This window comes from Dipodomys spectabilis, unplaced genomic scaffold (assembly GCF_019054845.1).
Source record: "Dipodomys spectabilis isolate Male_0828 unplaced genomic scaffold, ASM1905484v1 ptg000026l, whole genome shotgun sequence".
Taxonomy (NCBI): domain Eukaryota; kingdom Metazoa; phylum Chordata; class Mammalia; order Rodentia; family Heteromyidae; genus Dipodomys; species Dipodomys spectabilis.
In genome coordinates, this window is record NW_024870703.1 from 7,305,248 (window position 1) to 7,330,165 (window position 24,918).

Sequence of the window (24,918 nt, forward strand, 5' to 3'; positions counted from 1 at the left end):
GTGCAGTGATGTTAAGTATTGCTGAAAAAAAAATTCAAACGTTCTGCTATCAGCTTCATAATTGAGAGGAAGATACAATGGCAATTTCTGATCTCTAACTCTCAGAAATGTATTTTTGAAGTCAACAATTTCAGTAGTGACTTCCTGATTTCTCTTCATAAAGATGAAGTTGCTGTAAGCAGATCCATGTGTAGCATCTTGAAAGTGGTATTAGAAAAGAAATGGGTCTTTCTTTAGGTTTCTAGAACTGAAGACAATCTGTGTACATCCATGATCTGTGTCACACTGATTAGAAGATTTCTTCTAAATTTCCTTTTTCAGGGTGTGGTGGCACATACCTGAGATCCTAGCACTCAAAAAAAAGCCTGAGACAGGAAAACTGCCTATTTCAGACCAACCTGGGCTACATAGTAAGACCCTGGCTTAAAAAAAAAAAAAGATTATTTCCTTATTATAGTAAACTGATTTATAACAACAAACATTTTTAAACTGAAAATTTTATAGATAGGATACAAAATGCTAAAAGGCTCAGATTAAAAAATATGTGAAAGGATATAAAATAAAACTTCACTGGGAAGTTAATGTTTACAATAAAGTGTTCTCTACATTGAAACAGTAATTCATTTATAAAGTCAGTGCTATCCCAATCAAAATTCCTATATGTTTCCTAGTAGTAACTGATAGCTTGTTTTAAATTTTCTGTGGAATGTAAGAATCTAGAATGCCCAGTTTTGAGAAACAAAAATAAGGTTAGAGGACTTACATGTCTAGACTCACTTATGAAACTCCAATAATCAAGACAATGTGGTCACACTGGCATGAAACATTAGTCAGTGAAACAGAATACAAACTCTATAAATAGAGCTACAATTACATGGTCAATTGATTTTCAAAAGTATGCAACCAATGGTACTAAAACACTAAATATCTATATGCCAAAAATTAATTTTTATCTCATGCCATATGTAAATACTAACTTAGAATAAAACGTAGTACAAAAATGTAAGAACTAAAACTGTAGAACTTTTAAAAGAAAACACAAGATAAAATTTTCATGATCTTCACCAGGTATTGGTGGCTGAGATATGAGGATAGAGGTTCAAAGCCAACCCAGACAGAAAAGTCCCTAAGATTTATCTCCAATAAACTACTCAGAAAAAGCCAGAAGTGGCACTGTGGCTCAAGTGGTAGAATGATAGCCTTGACATAAAAGAAGCTCAGGGACAGCACCCTGGCCATGAGTTCAAGCCCTAGGACCAGAAAAAAAAAAAAAAATGTCATGACCTTAAGGTAAGTAAGAATTCCTTACAGGAAAAAATAAGTAGTTGTCTTACGTAAATCACATAAGCAAGAATCAAGGAAAATAAGCTAATAAATTAAGCTTTATCAAAATTAAAGACTTTTGCTCTTTGAAAGAAGCCATTAAAAAATGTAAAAGGCTAGCCACCAGCTGGAAGGAAAAATTCACAACACATACCTGATAAAGAAATTACTGCTTAGAATATATAATAAACTTTACAATAAGACAAATAATCTAAATTTAAAATGAGTAAAATGTTTGACAAATACTTCACAATTGAGGGTACATGAATGATCAATAAGCACATAAAAAGATTTTCTATGTTATAGTCATCAGGAATTTACATAAAAACACAAGATATAAACTATACACTTAGCATAATGGTTAAAAACAGTCAACAATGTCAACAATAACAAGTATTAATAAAGATGCGAAGCAATGGAATCCTCAGACATTCCTGGTGACAATGCCAAATAATATACCACATTGGAAAACAGCTAATATTTTACAAAAAATGCACACATACACAATCTATCAATTCTACTCCTAGGTACTTACTCTCAAAAAATGAAACCACACGTACACATAAAAATTATAAAAATGTTCATAGTAATTTTATTCAAAATCACCAAAATTGGAAACAGCTCAAATGTCCATTAACAGGTGAATAGATAAGCAAGTTTTATATATATATATATATATATATATATATATATATATATATACACACGTACATATATATATACACATACATGTACTATATAATAGTACTCAGGAATTAGATACATGGCTGAATCTCAAGAACATTATTGTACCTGACAGGAACTTGAGGGAAAACAATTCAAATAATATATATTTCTATCTAACAGTAGAAGAGTCTACTCTAATCTATAACAACAGAAAGTAAATCAGTGGTTGCCTGGGAGAAAGGATTGATTGAAAAAGGACACAGGGGGGCTTTGCAGGGGTGATGGACATGTTCTATAGGTTGATTGATAGTAATTACACAAAATTTTCAGAACCCATCAAAATGTGTATCAAAATTGGGTATATTTTATTTATGTAACTTATATCTCAACAAAGTTATCTTTTAAAAGATAAGCTAAGTTTTACACATTAATTATGAATTTTTTAATGATACATAATGTAATTGTTCTATTAGGATACAAAACTTTAAACACATGGCCACTCAAAAGATTTCTATTAGTATTTAATAATGCAGATATATACCTATTGCTTTCTTTTTATCTGGCTTTTAATGTTTATTTACTTAATTTATTTTATTGTTATTATAAAGGTAATGTACAGAGGGATTACAATTGCATGAGTCAGGTAATGAGTACATTTTCATCTGTACAGTGTCTTCTATACCTTCTTTTTAACATAGTAAGTATACTAAACTCAAGTATACTTCACAAATTGATATTATTTGGTAAAGCATTTAGTTAACTGAAACAATTACTCAATGACTTGAAAGGATTTTATATAATATTAGCTCACATTTAGATTGACATGAGAAAAATCAAACCTACAACCATTTACTAAACTATTATGTGCAGCTTAGCCAACATTAGTAGCAATTTCCCTTTAAAAACAATATTTGAATTTAAAACATAGTATTATGAATCACAGCATGATCCAATGTGTAGGGGTTAGAAATGAAGTACTGAATATATGTATAAGGGGATGCAAAATACTTTGAAAAAGAATACTATGATTTCTAGCACACTTCCCACCCAGGGATTTAAATTTCCATTCTATGGCAGCCACTTGAAGAAATGCAGAATCATTGTTTTCACCAAATTGAAGACTTTAAACTATAATTCCTTTTCTAAACTGTGATTTCATTATAAATTTCATACATATGCATATGTGTATGCATATTACATATACACAATTTATTGTTTATATTAGAAATTCTTTAAAGTACTATGAAGTGACCTATTTAAAAAGCACAAAAAAGACTCAATAAAGTATAACCACTAATTTGTCCATGTGATACCCTAATTTGTCTCATGACCCTCATAGTCTTGAGATTGGGAAAATAATTACTAGTACAAGAAAAAAGTTTTCCCTATAATGAGAATTACAGAGAAGCAAAATTCAAAAATAAAGGTTTTTTTTTAATACTCTTGCTAAGTATCTTCTTCCTATTTAAGGAAATATAGTATGTAAGTTGTAGACAGCAGTCCTACCTCCAAATGATCGTGATGATCTGACGCACATCAAACATAAAAATAATAGAGCTTCTTATTTTCTTTTCATACTTATTTTCATTAGCTACATAAACCTAAATGATAGACAAGCCAAGTCTGGTTTGGCTAGACACCACCAATGATGACATCCATCATGAGGAAGAGATTGGTAGTCAGATAAGGGGAATTTAGTCTCAATTCATAGTATTCAAGAAAGTGCTACAAAATCAAAACTAATTTTGAGTGACTAAGAACTGATTTCTCAGAATCGTATATGTGTGTGTGCATGTGTATACATAAACATATACATATACACGTAACACCTATGCTTATACACATACATACATAAAAGTACATGCATACTCTATGAGGACATAAGAGATGAGAACTTTAGATCAGACTATTCAACATTATCTAGCCCTGTACTTAAACTGCGTCAAACATGTTTAGCCTCTATTTCTTAAAAAGAATCCAAAGCCATGTACTAATGGCTTATGCCTATAATCCTAGCTACTCAGGAGGCTGAGATATGAATACCATAGTTCAAAGCCAGCCTAGGCAAAAAACGTCCCTGTGAAACTTTTATCTCTAATAAACCACTCAAAAACCAGAAGTGGCACTGTGGGTCAAGTGGCAGAATACTAGCCTTGAGCACAAAGAGGCCCAGGCCCCGAGTTCAAGCCCCACAATGGACAATAAATAAATAAATAAATAAATATCTAAAATTGTTTATAACCTCAGCGCCAGGTGGCACTGAAAGCATATTCAACTAGGTCTCAATAATGTATTGGGTATTAACTAAATGGCTGAGCTAAACATGTTCAAGAAAAGTTGTTTTCAGTCCAAATCTTCAGGTACACCTAAGTAAAGCCCATGAACTACTTATGTTATATTACATTACTATAGTTATCTTCTCCTCCTCTACCCTTTCCTTTCACTTCTCCATTATACTTTCACACTTCCCAAACACCTAGGTTTATCTCTTTTATCATATTAGTTCTTATTCAAATTGATTATATGACACAACTAAGTTAACAGAGACACACATATACAGTCATTCATTGAGTTATCAAGTGGACAAAACAGTCTCAAGTACTATTTTATCACTCACTGTTAACTCATGCAGCATAGGAAAACCCTCTATTCCTTTCTTTAAAGAGAGGAAACCAGGCATTAAAGATGTAAGAAGGTAATCACAAGTAACAATAAATGCTTTGTATAACGCAAACAACAGTGACACAGATTTTAAAAAGGTAAGTAATTTAGGTAGAGCATCCAGGATAGCCTCTCTGAAAATGAGTTCTAAATAATGATATGGGAGAGCTAATTATATGGGAAAATCCAAACAATGGATTCTGAAGATAGGAAACATACTGAGAGGGTATCTGAAGAATAGATTTTTTTAAATGTTCTCCTACATAGCTGTAGTTCAATTACCAAAATCAGAAAGCAAACACACAAACTCCATTCAAACTTTCCACAGTTCAAGAAATGTCCTTTATAGGTCCAGATACAACTTATGATCACATTACTTTTAGTTATTGGGTCTCTTTAGTTCCCTTCAATCTGGAGCTGTTCCTTAGTTTTACCTTCCTATGATCTTGACATTTTTTGAAAAGTACAGGTTAGTTACCTTAGAGAATGTCCCCTAGCTGGGATTTGTCTGATTTCTCTCATGATTTATGACTTTGAATGAGAATACCACAAAATCAATACTGTAAAGCAGGGCGCTGATCTTAGCTACTCAGGAGGTTGAGATCTGAGGATCAAAGCTTGAAGCTAGCCCAGCTAGGAAAGTCTGTAAGACTCCAAGTAATCAACAAAAAGCCAGATATAGAGTTGTGGCTGAAGGGGTAAAATGGTAACCCTGGGCAAAAACCCTCAAAGCTCAATGTCAGCAACCAGGCACTGAGTTCAAGCCCCAGGACAAAGAAAAAACAACAACAACAACAACAACAAAAAAGCAATACTGTGGTCACAGTGCATCATATTATGAAGCACAAGATGTGACTTGTATTACTTATTAATGTATTATCTGTTGTATTTATCCATTGTAAAGTATAAGCATATTGTAATCATCAAATTAATAAGTAGTTAATTACTGTTTTGTGGAAAGATACTTTGATAGGAATATACCTTACTCCTCATCAAATTTTCACCTACTTGTTTAAATATCCACTTATAATTCAGGTCTGTTTCACTCTACTATTACTATTTTAACCAAAAAGTAATTTTCTAGTTCTATCATGCCTTCTAGACCAGTAGATCTCAAATAAGAGTAGAAAAGGGGCAATTTTGCACCCGGGAACATCTGTTTGAAAACATTTTGGCTTCCAAAACTAGGGAGCAAAGGAAATGGTAGGAAGATGTTCCACCACTGTCATTTAGTAGATAGTGGCACAGGATGTTGCTATAATGTACAGGTACACAAGAAAGGTCCTAAGTGCCCTCCCCCCAAAAAAGAGAGAATTATCCTGCTTCAAATATCAATAGTGCTGATGTTACAGAATTACCTAGTGCCTGCTCTTGATTAAATGACATTCTAAAATAGGTAAAATCTGTTTTATTCCATTTCTGTTTGAATATTTATAGTTAGTTATTGATATTTATAGTTTCATAATGTTTCTGTTTTACCCAAAGGGCTACAATTTGTTGATATTCCTAATTTTTTATGCTTAATTTGCCTCAAATTTGGCTAATATTAACTCCTTCAAACAAACTCTTATGTCTTTGGGAAGTGTGTTAATAACTTTAGGTACCTCCTTACATAAAATGCCCAATCCTACAGTTAGTCATTTGTTCAAAGAGTCTGGTTCTTTTCTACTCCAGGCCTTGGGTTCAATCCAAAAGAGGAGGGAAGAAAGGAGGAAGAGGGGAATGATGATACTAGGAATACAAAGAAGAGAAAGGGTGGGGAGAGAGGGAGAGAGGGAGAGGCGGAGGGAGAGAGAGAGAGAGAAAGAGAGAGAACACAAAAAAGAGCACACTTTGTGTCAAAGAAGGAAAACAAGCCAGATTCTATTCTCTAAATGTCTGTTCTCTAAATCTCTAAACCTAGGAGGAATCCTAGGTTTCTTAAAATGAAAAAATTATATACTGAAATATACTTTTAAATTAAAATTCATATAACATACAGTAAAATAAGGACAACTTTAAACTGGACTTTGCAAAAATAATTTATATAGTATAAATTTATAAAATATATCAAATATAACTATAAATATATGTGTTATGTGTTTATATATTACATAGTATGGTATATATTATATATGAATATGTATCAAATAAAAATATGTAAATATAATAAATCATAATAAAATGAGGTCAGCCTCTTAAAAGAGACTATTGTGAAATAACTTGAAATATGTGGTCAAAATTAGGGCTTTGTTTCTATATAAGTAACGGGGTGTGAATTCAGGCCTGGACGCTGTCTCTGAGCTTTTTTCCTCAAGGCTAGTGCTCTACCACTTTGAACCACACTACTACTTCTGGTTTTCTGGTAGTTAATTGTAAATGAGAATCCCATGGACTTTTCCTGCCTGGAGTGGCTTCAAACCATGATCCTCAAATCTCAGCCTCCTGAGTAGTTAGGATTACAGGTGTGAGCCACCAGCACCCAGATTTTAAAGGATCATAATAATGCAAAGTCACTGTATTACAGTTAAGTAGATAGAAATTATAAAGAATAACAGGTATATAATGATAATTTAACACTAAAAATTATATATAATTAATCTCACTTGGAAGTTTACTATTAAAACAAAAAAAGATGAATAGTAAATATATGTGAAACAGACACACACAAAGACACTGGTGTGACATTAAAAGGAAACTAAATGGTAACAAGTCTAAAATAATATATGTAGGTTGAGATTATCCACAAATGCCTGTATCAAACTAATTACAATTCCAAATTCACCATTTACTACATCACAATCTAAACAAGAGGTGCTAATGAAGTTTCTTTCTATAACTGTAAGTTTAAAAAGACAACTAAATTTAATCCATAAAAGGAAATATGATAAAGATATTTGACTAGAAACTCATACTGCAAATGTTCTCATTAGAAGTGGGGAGTATAGCTGAAGGCATAATACAGCAAAAGTGAAATGCCCAACTGTCAAGTGAAACTTAAATTCTGCTGCTTGCTTAGTATGCTTTTAACTCAGTCTTGCCTAAGTAAGCCAGACTATACTTGTTTATCACAATCAAGAAACTTTAACTAACATAACTAAATAGCCTCAGTTTTACATTAAATTTAGACTTGAAAATGGGATATTTTACTCATGAAATAGGTTAATTTAATTAACATAAAAATCCTTAAATTTTAGGTACATATATATTTTAGAGGCTACTTAATATATAGAAAACTAAATTCTTCCTTCTTATTGTCATCAGAAATGTCAATTAAAAGCTGGGGAACAGGCAGAGTTAGATTCATTTATGCTTCCTTCTGAAGACAATTTATGATCTAATTCACCATATGGTTCCTTGTATGTATCTGCTTTCATAAAAAATAAATAAATAAATAACTGAGACTGGGAAGGTGACTCAATGGTAGAGTGCTTGCCTTGCATGAATGAGGCCCTGGGTTCAATTCCTCAGCACCATATAAGCAGAAAAAGCCAGAAGTGGTGCTGTAGTTCAAGTGGTAGAGTGCTAGACTTGAGCTGAAGAGCTGAAGGACAGCGCCCAGGCCCAGAGTTCAGGCCCCATGTCCGACAAAAAATAAAATAAAATAAATTTAAAAAATAAATAACTGAGTCTTGATTATCATGGATAAACTGGTACTCACTTCTTACTTTATTTGTACATTTTTTAAACCTTTGTTACATTTTTCCCAAATTAACACAAAAGTGTTACAAAGTGGCGCTGTGGCTCAAGAGGTAGAATGTGCTCGCCTTGAGCTGAAGAGCTGAGGGACAGCGCCTAGGCCCAGAGTTCAAGCCCCACAACTGACAAAAAAAAAAAGAAAGAAAGAAAAAAAAAATTAATAAATAGGAAGTTAAATTTTCCTCTATCCCATTCTTTCATGTCACTTTGAAATAATACCAATAATTTGGTATATGTGATTTCACAGTTTCTATAATTATGTTGTTTCTTTTTATAAAAATGAAATTACAATCTACATATATTATTCAACTTACCAATAAGTATCTTGTATCTCTCTGTATAATATATAACTCAATTAATTCTTTTTAATTGCTATTTAATGATCCAGACTATGGATACTACACCATTTATTCACCAATTACACTGGTGATAGTGTAGAGCTGTCAGCTCACTTCCAGGTTATTTCCTTTCCAATACAAACAATGCTCCAACTGATACCTTTGTGCATGTGCCCTTATATACTGGAGGACAGATACCAATGGAATGAAAAATTTCTTAGATCTTTCTAAACCTTGTATTTGGGAAAAGTTCAGTTTACACAAAAATAAAGATAGAAAATAATGGATTCCCATGTACCCATCATTAAATTTAACAATAAACTTCAATATTCCCTTGACCCCTTGCTTATAAAATTTTTATCAAAGCATGTCTTAACACTAATTACATAGTAAGACCTTGCATTTATATATTTTCTAATATTGTATACAAAAACTTTTTTTAAATCACAATATTCTCTTCATCCTCTGCTAAGCTCTTTTGCTATAGAGAAACAGAAGCAAGGCAAAGCATCTAAGATAGCAGAAAAAGAGACCAAGAACGATCGTCCTAAAAGCACAAAGACCTTGAGAAGGAACAATATCAGTCAGGCATAGAGGTATATTAAGTGACAGAGGCAACAAAGAGAAAGAAAAGAGTAACATTAAGTCAATTTTTAAAAGCTAGCATTAGCAGGTAGGAAAAGTACTTAAAGAATTGCCAGTGGTCTGAGTGGAAAATTTTAAGCAAAGAAAGCAATTTATAAGGAATAGGACATGGCATTTGAATGTATTTTAGAACTAGTTGCTTAAAATATATTGCACTGATCAAGAAACTGGATGAATATCTACTTTAGTGCTCACCTGGAAACAGATATTTGGAGGAAAAATTAACATCATTGTATTTAAAAATGACATTTCTTTTTAAATGAGTAGTCTCCCTGCTAAAGAATATAGAGAATATTTATATATATATATATATATATATATATACATATATATGCAAAGGTGATAGTAATATGTGTTTCTGAAAAGGAAAAGCCATGAGATGAAATTTCAAATGCACTAAGGATATTAACTACATTATTATAAAGTAAATCATTTTGAACACTGAATATGTTGTAAAAGAGAATGTTATATCCTAATGGAAGCACATTACATCCTAATGCATTACACTATGTCATGAACAGACATGTCACATCCTAATGTGCTTACTAAATTATGATTTTTTTTAATTTTAAGTTAACTAATAACAAAAAAAAAAACTTAATGTTTACCATATTCTAGGGACTATATATACAAACAAAACTCTAAAGTCTAAAGGAACTTCAGAGTCTAATAAGTAATTTAGACACAATTATAGTACATATCCTTTAATGAAGTTTTAAATTTTAAAAAGCCTACAGGTGAACATAGGAAGAACTACTGAACTGAGCAGAACCAGGAAATGTGTTACAGGTGACGCTTGAATCTTGAAAGCTGAAGATTTCAGAAATGGGAGGAGAAATGAATTCTAAACCTGTACAAAGTCTTAGTGATTAGTCCCAATATGTACTAAGAACAATATGAACATATATATGTGATAAAGATGGTAAAAATATGAATGATTCCACATATAAACTCTCTAGGAAATTGACCAGGTCGAGAAATATGGAAACACACAGACATACAGGGTTCCCCAATAAATAGCCAGATTACTCCACAGACAAACCCATTGTCAACAAGTTGGATTATCAGTAGTTTCTGGTTTTATAGTATACAAATCTTGAAGATCAGCAAATAAAAGCTTCTGTTATCAAAGACAAAAGCAAAACAAAATAAACACAAAAAGTAATTTGAAGACAGATTCAGTATTATCTTGAAAAAGGAAAAGAAAGCAATCAAGAAATAAGAAAAAATGCTGTAAGGACAAAACTAAAGGAGAAATCATTTTAGATAATAAAAGGCATAAAATAGAAATGAAAAATATTCAATTCAAACACTAAAACATAAAGTTGCAGAAATATTCTTCAGTGAAGAAAAAGTTAAAAACAGAAGATAAATGAAAATATTAAACACAAAAGATAATTGCAGAAAACAGGATACACAATATTGGAAAGATGAAAAATCAAGAAAGAGACAAAAGAGGGCAGAATTAAAAATTTATCAAGAAAATTTCCCAGAACCAAAAGTGTGACTTTCTTAATTAAAAGTGCCCTCCAACACAATGTGTGAAAATAGAGCTACACTGTTTATCATGTCCTAAGACAATTTGTTCTTGTCACTGAATTTCTTTTCTTTTGTTCCTTTTTTTTTTTTTGTCAGTGGTGGGGCTTGAACTCTTGGCCTGGGCGCGGTCCCTCAGCTCTTTAGCTCAAGGCTAGCGCTCTACCACTTGAGTCACAGAGTCACTTCCAGCCACAGTACCACTTCTGGTTTTCTGAGTGGCTTATTGGAGATAAGAGTCTCACAGTCTTTCCTGCCAGGGCTGGCTTTGGATCCCAATCCTCAGATCTCTGCCTCCAGAATAGCTAGGATTATAGGCATGCACCACCAGCGCCTGGCTGAATTTCTATTTAATGTTATTAAAGTAGATTAAGCCATTAAATTGGCTAGCAGAGTAAATTCTTCATTGGTGAAACAGTATGGTTAATTTTTTTAAAAAATCATTTTTCTAGCCAGGCACTAGTGGCTCATGCCTGTAATTTTAGGAAGCTGAGATAGGAGGATTGTGGTTCAAAGCCAGCCCAGGCAGGAAAGTCTGTGAAGCTCATATCTCCAATTAACCCCAGAAAACCGAAGTAGGACTATGGGTCAAAGTGGTAGAATGCTAGCCTTGAGGCAAAGGGTGCAGGGACAGTTCTCAGGCCGACAAAAAAAATTAAAAGATACTTTCTGCTAAGATTTAAGTCATAGTTCACAAAAATCATCCAAGTACCTAGATGCATCAGACACTGACATATTTATCCAGATTTTAATGCACATTAAAGATTTCAACATCTGTAGAAAGAATGTTTTGTTCTTTTGATGTAGTTCAAAGTTGAAAACGCATTTGAGAATTGAAAATGCAGGACAGCACAAAATAGGAACTTAAAAAACACTTGTTGAGATTGCTCTTTCTTTTCTAATCTATAAATAAATAAGAAGATAAATTAGGATCAAGTCAACTATATAATTTGTCTAATATATACATAAGATACATTTATATATGCATATACAAATACATAAATATATGCATATATATCAACATGCTTGTATATACATGCACACACATACATATAAAAAAATTTTAATTTCTTCTGTAGGCCTAAATTAGTTTTCAGTTGTGTTTATATATACATTTCACAATTCTAACTCAAATGAGTAAGTTTTAAATATATGTTTTCTTGCAAGCATGGTAGCACATACCTGTACTCCCAGAAGGTGCAAGGTTTCTGAGGCAAGAGAATCAAAGTCCAAGGCTGGCCTGAGAAAAAGGAAAGAAAAAACTATCTAAAAAAGTAAATAAAAGGAAATACAGGATCTACGTGGTAGAGTGCTTGCAAGCACTAGGCTATGAACTCAAATTCTAGTACTAAAGGAAGGAGAGAGAGGAGCAGAGAAGGAAAGAGGAAGGGAGGGAAAAAAGGAAGTAGGAAAGGAGAGAGGGAGGTAAGGAGAGAGGGAGGAAGGAAAAGGAATTGTCTGCTGAGGGTTTTGTATTAAGATACACAGAGCCAGGAGCTGGTGGCTCACACCTGTAATCCCAGCTACTCAGGAGCTGAGATTTGAGGATCGCAGTTCAAAACCAGCCAGGGCTGGAAAGGTCATGAGACTCTTATCTCCAATAAACCACTCAGAAAACTGGAAGTGGTGCTGTGGCTCAAGTGGTATAGCACCAGCCTTGAGCTGAAGAGCTGAGGGACAGTGCGCAGGCCCAGAGTTCAAGCCCCACAACCAACAACAACAAAAAGAAACACCGAATCAGAAGCAATGTGAGATGGCAATGGAAGTGAAAGAGACAAGGGAAGAGAGAAATGATAAAAATAAATTCTAAAGTGTGTGTGGCTTTCTGTGTTGGTGGCTCATGTCTGTAATCCTAGCTACTCAGCTGCTGAGTATCATGATTCCAGGAGGTTCTAAGGCAGACAGACATCAGCTTCAAAATAGCCCATAAAAAGCCAGGCTGGAAGCATACATCAAGTGATAAGAGTACTAGCTCAAGTGAGCAAGCCAAATAAGCAGAAAGATTTGAATTTAAACCTCAGCACCTCAAAAAAAAAAAAAAAACTTTTCATGTCACAAAGAGATAAAATATTCAAGTAACTTGAAAGTACTGTTGTTGAATGGATTTTTTATACCCTCTAAAATTGAACAACAGATCTTATAAATACTGCAAGAGTATAAAACACAGTCTGCAATCAAGGGGGTAAATTGTCATTTGGGGACAAAAAAAAAGATGAACAAATAATTAACATATAGTGCATTAATTGAGCACTAAATTACACAATACAAACTACAAATCTGTCAGACTTAAAGATCAAAATGGGTGATAAAAATCTATCTTTTCCTCTCTCCTCTACTTCTTTTTTATTCTAATTTCCCTTTTTATTAAGCCAGAGGGTAGGGTAAGAAAACTATGTATGTTTACATATGTGTTGCAAGTCTGAGTCCCACCAAATCTTTCACCTAGAACTTAAGTGATATCAAGTATCAGAGACTACTAGAAAATTTCAACAACCTAGAAGGGCAAAGACTTCATCTGCAGCAATGATCCCGCAAAAACAGATGACCAGTATGTAGAATACCTACAAAATACATACACAAATTTATCCCCATTTTCAGACTAACACACACAGATAGGATGAAAGTTTTCTGGACTCCCGTCCTACCTCCTTCATACATAACAGAAATCCAGATCCAGGATTGGGAGTAGAGACTGAAGGATAACAAGAAAGAATATAAAAAAGATAAGGCGCCTGTAACACAAACACTAAATTCATTCAAATATCAGATACTTTGCTCACATTAAGCATTCATAAGAATAATTCAATACACATGGGCCATACAAATGTCCAAATATCCACATCAATGCTGTACGGAAAGGCTATCTACAATCAAAACAACTTTGCTAAAGACGAGAATATCCTTTTAGTTGAGCTCTTTGTGTGACATGTTTATGTAAGCAATTTTAAAATATCACTATGGCCATAAGCTTGAGAAGTACCTTAGAGAAAAAAGCTACGTAAAAACACAAATCACAATCACTATTGTAGTACTGTCATAAAAGCAGTACTTCTCAAGGGAAAAAAACTGAAATAAAACAAAAGTTACATTCGCTTTAAAACTATTCAAAGAAAATGCATTCTTTTTCCACTATCCTTACTCCCCAAATCCCAGGTCCATTAGACTGTCAGCTACCTTTCAAAAACCCTAGAGAGCCCATTTTCCAGTGACCTTAATCAAACTCCTCTGAGACACAATCTGCTGCACACAATTCTTTTCCATTTGCCAAAGTTCTTTTCTAGCCCTCCAAGTTACCACTTTTAGTTTCAATCCTCATCATAAACTTTTAAAAATTTATTTCTCACCATTTTGTAGAAATGGAACCTTCAAGAAATACAGTGAAATAGTTCTGAATTCCTAAGTGACCACTTACTAAACCTTTAGGCAAGTTACCTTGGTCTGAAAACTCTCTTTACTCCCTGAAGAAGTTCATTCTTTACTAGGATATTTTCAAAGTTCCTAATTAATATTGTAAGGGATACATCCAAAGTAATGGTAGTTATTCAAAAGAAGGTAAAGGAAGGATTACTACTTCATGCTTTGCTGGGGGAGGTGGAGTTGTTTGGCATATCCTCTGCTATAATGTGGGAAGGGCCTAAATTCTTAGATATATCTTTCTGACATTTAGAAAAAAGTACCTAACAAGTTTAGACAAAGACAGTAGCTACCATTCAGTACCGCTGTACTGATTAAAGCCTATGAATCTATAAAGGAGTGTAAGATTTCAAGGTTTTTTTTTCCCCCTACAATAGCAACATGTTCCATTATCAAAGAGAATCACTCTAATTCCCTGATATCTTATTTCAGATAAAAATGTTTAAAAAAAGAAAACATTTAAAAGATATCTTCTAAATGTTCTTTCCCTGATGAATAAATGTTAAAGACCTTGGGTATGGCTTAGGGGCATGCTTACCCAACACCTGAGCCAAAAGAAAAAAATTGCCCTGGCAACTATGAATCTACAAAGTCAGAGCTCAGGAAACAACTGTCTGCTACCCTCACCTACTTCATCTTCTCTAATAGACTGGGATCAAAGACAATGTGTATATGATGACTATAAAAAGAGACCAAGAGACAAACCTAGTGCCAGCACTTCATACCACCAGCTCCCCATTGGCTTTGGGATCCTCTCCAATTTCAAGGCTGTTGATTGCTTAAATACATTCTAAATACAGAAAGTATTGACAAAAAGTATATACTTTTTGAAAAATTGTTATTGGTGAGGAAGAGTTGCCAGGTTCTTATTATATAGCTCAAGGCTAGCCTGAAACTTGACTTTCCTGTCTCTCTATTCTGAATAATAGGATTACAGCCCTGTACCACCCTGCCTGCCTACAGATTTCAGTTCTAACAGAATTTACATCCAAACTCAACACTCTGCCACTGACTAATTTTACATTCTTTGAATGCTAAAAACCTAATATAAGACTACAATGATTAATTCTCTTATTTCTTATAAGTATATTGGAGATCAGTACATTAACACCTAACATGCTGTGAATGACTAAGAGAAAAGCACTACAGTATTTAAAATAATAATAATAACAATAATAATTTTTCTGTATTCTGACCTCTTTATTCCATGGTGCTATCCTAAGCAATTTGAGACCTTATTACAGCTTTCAGTGAAAAATTTGAGGAGTTAAATAGTACTCTTTTAAGCCTGGTACAATGGCTCAAACCTGTAATCTAGGCTATATTGCAGGCCTTGTATAGGAGGATCTCAGACCAAAGTCAGCCAGAGACCCACCCCCCCCCCAAAAAAAAATAGGAAAAAAAAAGAAATTTAAGACCCTACCTACAAAAAAAAAAAAAAAAAGGCTAGGGTTATAGTTCAAGTGACAGAATATCTGCCTAGAAAGTGCAAAACCCTGAGTTCAAACTCAAGAGAGACAGAGAGAGACAGACAAAGAAGACAGTCAGACAAAGAAAGAGAGACAGGGAGATGACGTATTTCCAGATACTTTTATGTTATACTTTTCTAGTATAACAATAATACATACCATAAGAATATCAAATACTGAGAAGTATTAAAAAAAAAAAAAAGAGAAAGAAAATGCAGCTGGGCGCCAGTGGCTTATGCCTGTAATCCTAGCTACTCAGGAGGTTGAGATCTGAGGATCATGGTTCAAAGCCTGCCCGGGCAGAAAAAGCCATGGGAGTCTTTATCTCCAATAAAGCACTAGAAAACCGGAAGTGGTGCTGTGGCTCAAGCGGTAGAGCACTAGCCTTGAGCTGAAGAGCACAGGGACAACACTCAAGCCCAGAGTTCAATCCCCTCAACCAACAACAACAACAACAAAAAGCAAATAGCTCAAAATCCAACAAAAGACTGAGCATTGAGATACAATGTACACATAAACCATAGCAGCTCACATACTTAATAGATGTATATATTTTACACAAATACCTTCACATTACTGAACTGATTTTAACCTACTATGTATTATAGAACTTACACAGCTATAATATTCCATTACCTATATTATCCACATTAACTAGTCATATAATATTAAATGTTTATATAATTGTTCTGCAATGAATATGAATCTCTACAAATAATTTCATATAATGATTTCACTTTTTAGAAAGAGAATTACTAGTCAAATACTACAGATCTTTAAAATTATGAAAGATACTCCCAGACTATCTCTGACCAAACAGAATTCACTTTCTACAATTAACTGAATATCACTCTTCTCTCATCTTTTATATTTCTTTTTTTTTTTTTTTTGTCGGTCATGGGGCTTGAACTCTGGGCCTGGGCGCTGTCCCTCAGCTCTTCAGCTCAAGGCGAGCGCTCTACCACTTGAGCTACAGCGCCACTTCCGGTTTTCTAGTGGTTTATTGGAGATAGGAGTCTCATGGTCTTTTCTGCCCGGGCTGGCTTTGAACCGCGATTCTCAGATCTCAGCCTCCTGAGTAGCTAGGATTACAGGCGTGAGCCACCGGCGCCCGGCTCATCTTTTATATTTCTTTAATGAACTAAAACAAGCAATATTATTTGTAGAGCATTAATATCTCATTTGTGAAATGTCACTAATTTTTGGCAATCTTTTTCTCACAGATTTGCAGATTACCTGCCTTTTTTGTTATTGATTTGTAAATGTTTTTAAATACAATAAAGAGAGAGAATGCATCTTTGTCTTTATATATTATAAATAATAATTACCAGTTTATTTGTGTTGAAACTTTCTTGATGCTGCTTTTTGAATAAAGTATCTTTAATTATTTAATCAATCTAGAAATCTTCAAATTAATGGGGTTTGAATTATACTTAAAAGAGCTTCATTTCAATATAGTGAAAATAATAATCAGAAATATCTAGGATTATTATAACTGTTAATTAAATATTTAATAGATTTTAACATATGTTTAGTATATTGTAAAGAGAAAGGAGTCAGTATATAATTTTTATACTTAGGTAATCCTCTTAAACTTATTGATTGAAAAAATACCTATCCCATCCTCTCACTGAAATTCCATCTTGATATCATAAATCACATATAAACCCTCTATTCTAAAACATTTATACTAAGACATACATACTAGTTCTACATTAATGCCATATTGTTTTAGATGTTTAACTTTACAATGTGTTTTCACATAACAAAATAATGTAAAGCATTAGACAAGATGGTGCATATCAATGCTTCCTACCTAGTGATTTTTTAATATCAAAGACAATGAAAAAGCTAAAAAAATGAGGCAAATGACATTAATATTAGTACTCAAAAATACAAATATTATTTACAGTTAACAATGCTTTCACACTACCTAATATTATGCTCATATTACATTACAAAGTAATTTTTTATTCAATTTTGCCTAAGAAGTTACAATTTGTTCAAAGACTTACTAATGATTATATGACCAATAAGTAGCATAGTTAAAAACCTAAATTTTACCAGGCTCCAGTAGCTTACACCTGTAATCTTAGAGATCTGAGGATCATGGTTCAAAGCCAGCCCGGGCAGAAAAGTCCACATGAGTCTATTATCTCTAATTAACCAATCAAAAACCAGAAGTGGCACTGTAGCTCACAGTGGTAGAGTGCTAGCCTTGAGCACAAAGAGGCTCAAGGACAGTGTCCAGGCCCTGAATTCAAGCCCCAGGAACGGCCAAAAAAAAGAGCAATAAAGCTAAGCTACAGGCCTAAATTTTCTTATTGTCTAATTAAACTATTTTACTAAAATATATATGTGATATGTACACAGAAACTAAAGCATAATTATATATAGAGATTTTAAAGTATATATATATATAAACAGATACACAATACATTATTAATATATGCATATTCTCTATATACATATATGCATTATTTATTCAAACACACATACCTTTATTTAAATGAGTAAAGTGTTTCTAAATTTAAGCTGGTATTCTTGAAGCTTTTTGACAGTTTTATCTGTATTGTACACCCTAAAAAATATAGTATGAATAAAATAGAAAATAAAAAATTTAGTCTATATTGCCTTACAGACTTTTACCTTTTGATTTCTTAAATATACAGAAAAGCTAATATATTTTCATTTTCATAAGGATCTTTCCTTCAGTAATACTTGATTACTAGCCCAAAGAGATAAGTTTTGGATATATCACAAAACAGGTCCTGCTATCATACAAATATCAAGGATATAAAAGCAAGGACTAGAGATGTGTGTATTAAAAGTCCAGGTGTAGGCAGGTGCTGGTGGCTCATGCCTGTAATCCTAGCTACTCAGGAGGCTGAGATCTGAGATCATGGTTCAAAGCCAGCTCCAGCAGGAAAGTCCATGAGACTCTTATCTCCAATTAACCACCAGAAAACCAAAAATGGTGCTGTGGCTCAAAGTGGTAGAACACTAGCCTTGAGCTGAAGAGCTCCAGGACAGTGCCCAGGCCCAGAGTTCAAGCTCTACAACCAAAAAAGAAAAAAGAAAGAAAGTCCAGATGTGCACTGGTGGCTTGCACCTGTAATTCTAACTATTCAAGATGCTGAGATATGCATACCAATGTTTGAAGCCAACCCAGGCAGAAAAGTCCAATGAGACTTATTCCCAATCAATCAGCAAAAAACCGGCACTGCAAGTTTGTCTCAAGTGGTAGAATTCCAGCTTGAATGAAAAAGCTAAGCAAGAGTGTAAAGCATTGAGTTCAAGTCCCAGGATCAGCACAAGAAACAATTTTAAAAGTCTAGGATTCACTAGGAAAAAAATTACCATTGTCACATTTAACACCATACAAGACATACCAGATCAGGCCAGTAATTCTACTACTCAAAAGACAGAGATAAGGAATAAATATCACAGTTCAAGGCTAGCCTGGAAGAAAAAAGTTTTCATGACTTCATCTCAAACAATTAAAAAAAAAAGCTGGGCATGGTGGCATGCGCGTGTTTCTCCAACTACATGGGAAATACAAAGAGGATGATCACCATCCAAGGCAGTCTGGGAGTAAAATACAAAACCTTATTTAAAAAGTAGCCAAAGTGGGCTGGGAAGGTAGCTCAGTGGTAGAGTTCTTGCTTTGCGTCCATGATGCCCTGGGTTCAATTCCTCAGAAACACATAAGCAGAAAAAGTTGGAAGTGGCGCTGTGGCTCAATTGGTAGAGCGCTAGCCTTGAGCTGAAGAGCTGAGGGACAGCACCCAGGCCCAGAGTTCAGTTGCCACAACTGGCAAAAAAAAAAAAAAGGTATGGCAAAAAAAAAAAGGTAGCCAAAGTGAAAAAATAATTTAAAAGGACTGGCTCAAATGAAGAGAGAAGTGTGAGTATTCTTGTATAAGGCAGTGACACCAACAAATTTGTTCAGAGACCATAAGACACAAATAACCAAGGTCTGTCAAATAATTCAGTCAGGAGGAAGAGGTATTTTGAAACAAGAGATATATTACCAATATATTCCACAAATTTAAGCTACCTAATTAGCAGGAATTCTTATTCACACCAACTTATTGCAATGATGTATAACAATTGACTTCCTAGCCTTTAAAGACTTACACACAATTTTATGAGTATTGTCCCCTCTGTCCATTGTCCATGCTATCAAAGATGTCATGCTGTGAAACTGTACACATGAAGCACTGCCAAAAACAAATACGATTTTAAAAATACCTTATACTTAGATTAGATACTATGCTATCCAAATTTGCATCAACTAAGGTTTGTCCACAAACCTTCACATTGCTAGAAATTCAGTTTAAGAGACAACTTTGGAAAAAAGAGAAAATAACTTTGGAGGAGATATATAGTATGGTGATACTTCTTGATTAGTGGCAAGGAAAGAGGAAACTGGCTGGAAAAGAGAAGTTGTCCATGGAGGAAAACCTAGCAAGACATCTACTGTAATGCTCACAAACAGAGAACTTCCTTTTTAGCCAAGGTTTCTAGAAACATGTCAGTCAAATGAAATGCAGAAGTAGCTCCTTAACCAAGGTAAAGGATATTCTATACTTTTCCCTAGGTAACTTGATGGCATCTCTTTCTAGGCATGATGAATCAATTGCTGGTATATCCTCTCTGCAGAGAGCTTTGATATCTTAGAAAGATACCAAGAAGTATAAACCAAATGAAATGCATGTAAGCAAAAGAAGAAACTCACTTTCAAAACAGCTTGTTTACCACAAAATAAAATACACAAAAATAAGGTTAGGGTCACATACTATAAGGTAGTAGGTCATTACACAGAAATAATTCCTTCTACATGAAATTCACTTTCTAAAACATTGGAAAAAAAGTCAAGCAGTAAAAGGATATCTCAAAATGTAAATAATTTTGGGGGCTGGGAAGGTGGCTCAGTGGTAGAGCGCTTGCCTTGCATGCATGAGGACCTGGGTTCCATCCCTCAGCACCACATAAGCAAAAAGAAAAAAGCCAGAAGTGGCGCTGTGGCTCAAGTGGTAGAGTGCTAGCCTTGAGCTGAAGAGCTGAGGGACAACGCCCAGGTCCAGAGTTCAGGCTCCATGACCAGACCCCAAAAAAATAAATAAAAAATAAGTGTAAATAATTTTGAAGGCCAGCTTTTTTTAAACAATACTTATTTTAAAATAAATAAACATAAAGAATGTTTTCTGCCAGGCACCAGGGGCTCACACCTGTAATCATCCCAAACAGGAAGCTGAGGTCTGAGGATCGCAGATCAAAGCTAGCCAAGCAGAAAGGTCCCCATGAGACTCTTATTGCCAAAAAGTTACTCAGAAAAGGCCGGAAATAGCAATGTGGCTCAATGGTTGAACACTAGCCATGAGCCAAAGCAGCTCAGGGGCAGTGCCCAGTCCCTGAGTTGAAGGCCCCAGGACCTGCACACAAAAAAGGAAAAAAAAAAAAAAAAGAATATTTTCTTTACCAATACATTGGGAAATACTAGAGATTTTAGGGTTGCTTTCTTTTCATTTTTCAATATAAATTAAGGAGATTCTAGGTGCCAGTGGCTCACACCTACAATGCCAGATATTCAGGAGGCTGAGATCTGAGGATCATGGTTGGAAGCCAGATCAGGCAGAAAAGTCCATAAGACTCTTATTTCCAATTAACCAGCAGAAAACCAGAATCAGCACTGTGGCTCCAAGTGGTAGAGTGCTAGCCTTGAGAAAAAAAAAGCTCAGAGATAGCACCCAGGCCCTGAGTTCAAGACCCACAATTGAGAAAAAAAAAAGTGATAAATTAAGATGATTATTTGGTGAAGGTATGACATAATCTAAAAGTGAGACTGATCCTTTCTTTTGAAAATCTACCCTCCATAGAATTATTACCTGATTTCTAAATTTAATATAAATTATTCTACTAAACCATGAATACAATATGTATTATTAGATACAAGCATCAAGTTTCTGTGACTCTAAAATGCTTTATCTTTTTAACTAAAAAGAAGTAGTATCAGCTTACAAAAGATATTTTTGCTGCCAGACACTGGAGGTTTATGCTTAATCCTAGCTACTCAGGAGACTGAGATCTGAGGATCGTGGTTTGAAGCCATCTCTGGCAGGAAAGTCTGTACGATTCTTATTCACTTACCAGAAAACCAGAAATGGAGCTGTGATGGAGCACTAACCTTGAGCAGAAAAGATCAGGAACAGCACTCAGGCTCTGAGTTCAACCCAATGACCAAAAAGAAAAGAAAAAAATCCTAAACTAAATATCTATTGTTTTCTTACACTATTAGAATATTTTTCCTCATTTTAAATATCCATACTGTAATGAGAGTAATATATAAACTGACATTTCTATACATGATTTCCAGTCTGTCCGCCTTTAAAAAAAAAGAACAAAATCATGTCTTTAAACTAACAGTTCAAACAAAAACAAAATTCAAACTGAACAACAAAAAAAATCAGGCAAGGAAAAAAATGTGTTATTAATGAACTGATGAATCAATTAATTATATGAGACACAAATCAAATCAAAACCTGTAAACACATCCTTACGTGTGTTATTGTGAAAACTGACAATCATTGTTCAAGTTATTTATTCCAACTACATGGTACTGAGACAGAATTATGATTATGGTGCCCTCTGCTGGGTTACATAGTCATAAACTCAACCTAACATTACTACCAGTACAATAAAATCAAACTGTTAAAACATCAAGTGAAAAAAATCACTTTTTCAATCCACAACTACTTGATGCCTATAATTATAAAAAAGTTAACATGAATATTTATACTTTATTTATATATATACAATTTATAATAAATTGATCCATGGTCTTTTCAATAAAGCCAATAAAGTATCAGTACACTTAAAATATAAAATAGTAAATTATAAAAGGGTACACTAAACATGTTTTAGTGCACATTATTTTTATTAGCAATTCTATCACTTGACAATATATTTGTTATTAAGACCCCATTTATGACATGCATTGTAATAAACATGCATTTGGTAATTTTATGTAATTTTTATGACAAATGATCAAAATAGTTTATTTTAAGCCAGACACCAGTGGCTCATGCCTGTAATCCTAACTCGTCAGAAGGCTGAGATCTGAGGATTGCAATTCAAAGCCAGCCAGAGCAGGGAAGTCTGTGAGACTCTTATCTCCAATAAGAGTTTCAGAAAACCAGAAGTGGTGCTGTGGCTCAAGTGGTAGTGTTCTAGCATTGAGCAAAAAAGGCTCAGGGACACTGTCCAGGTACAGAGTTCATGCCACAGGACCAGAAAAAAAAAGTTTATTTTAAAATATCACAATAACTCTTGGTATCTTTATTAATTTAAAAATCTGATACATAAAAACAAAAATATTCATATTTATTGATATCTTTTTATTATTAAAGAAAGAATTTTGTAACAAAGACAGTAGTAATAAATAATATCTGTTTATTGAGCATCAACTCTGAGGAAAGCAGTGTGCTATCATCATTGGATATGCATCATACCTAATCTCTAAAAAATGAGGAAAATTGGAATATAAATTATTCATGATGAACTTCAGAACTAGGATTTAAATGTAGGTAATCTCATTCCAAAGTTTCAGACCTTCCTCCCAAACAACAGATAGCAGTGAAAAAAATACCTTTAGCACACCATTTACCTGTTTGTTAGTGCAACCATAACTTGGGGAGAAGAAAATGAGAAAAATAGAGGATAAGATGTATAAAATAATAGTTTAGAACTTTAGGAATTATGTTTATTTTATATAATGCTGCCAGCTAGTGGCCTATTTCACACTAAGTCAGAGTAGTATGTATTTCTGATGCAAAAATTCTGAGCCAGGTGCCCATGGCTCTCACCTGTAATCCTAGTTACTCAAGAGGCTAAAATCTAAGGAACATGGTTCGAAACCAACCAGAGCAGAAAAGGTCCCCTTAAGATTCTTATCTCCAATTAACTAGTCAAAAACTGGAAAAGGCACTGTGGATCAAAGTGGTATAGCGCTGGTCCTTAAGCACAAGAGCTCACTGACAGTATCTAGGCCCTAACTTCAAGCCCAACAACCAACAACAACAACAATTCTGAATTTCATAACTGAGGATAATATTCTAAAAGTACATATGCAGAGGGCTGACCTAATGATATTTAACATTAGTTAAATGCTTCCTCAACTACCATTAGCATCCTCTGACCAGTCTGAGCCTACCCTCTGATAAAAAAATATATGCCTAAGTGGGGAAAGAATTCAAATTCAGTAACTGTCAGAAAATAGGCACACCTGCTATCCATGAAGGTACACCTGTCACTGTCCATGGAAAAGAAACAGACTTTAATTTAAATATTTCAAGAAAATTTAACATTTATTAATTTAACATTTATAGAAAAAGCACAATTATGTCTTAGTAACACAACACAATTTTTCTATATGATTAAAAGCTTGCCATAATATGGATATAAGAGCAAAGTTACTGTCTGCTAATTACAGGACAACTCTTCTACGCACACTCATGCATTTGATGACGCAGTACTTTTTATAAAGTATGTTGGTTAAGTATGGACACTAAGTAGTGATAGTTCTGTAATTTTCTTTAGAAACAAGTTATGTGAGTACTGATTTTACATTTAAAATGGTCATATTTCACTAATAATTCAAATCTGAAAATAAGTACCAAATGTAACAAACATGAAGGAGGACACAGCTCTTGTCTGTGACAAAGATATTCTCAGCTGACTTCTTTCATCACATGACATTATTTTAGAATTATTTAAGTGATCTCCTCAGTACAGAAATCTGTCACCCTTTAAAAGCTTAGCTAAAAGTCAATAAATTCTATAACATTGGAAAATTACATAAAACAAAAGCACTCTGGTATTAAAATATATCAGCATCATGGAAAACATGGCCTGGGTTTAATCTGTATTGAAAGAGCAAAGAATCAGGGAATGAAATAGAAAGCATCCAAAACACAGCAAAAAAAGAAACCTTGTATTGGATTAATTGAGAAAGCATTGAAAACAAGAAACAAAAGGGACAGACTGGAGAACCAGTTCCTTCTGATTCACACACACACACACACACACACACACACACACACACACGCACATACAATCTGGCAAAGTGCAAAAAAAAAAAAAAATGCCATAGCCATTTAGCATGCATCTTATATGAGGCTTATTTT

At 33.9% G+C, this 24,918-nt stretch overlaps 1 protein-coding gene across 2 annotated transcripts in view; it reads right to left on the minus strand.

The window, feature by feature from the left end:
- Positions 1–24,918, minus strand: part of Camkmt (calmodulin-lysine N-methyltransferase) — a 355,009-nt gene that overhangs the window by 298,681 nt on the left and 31,410 nt on the right. The window lies entirely within an intron of this gene.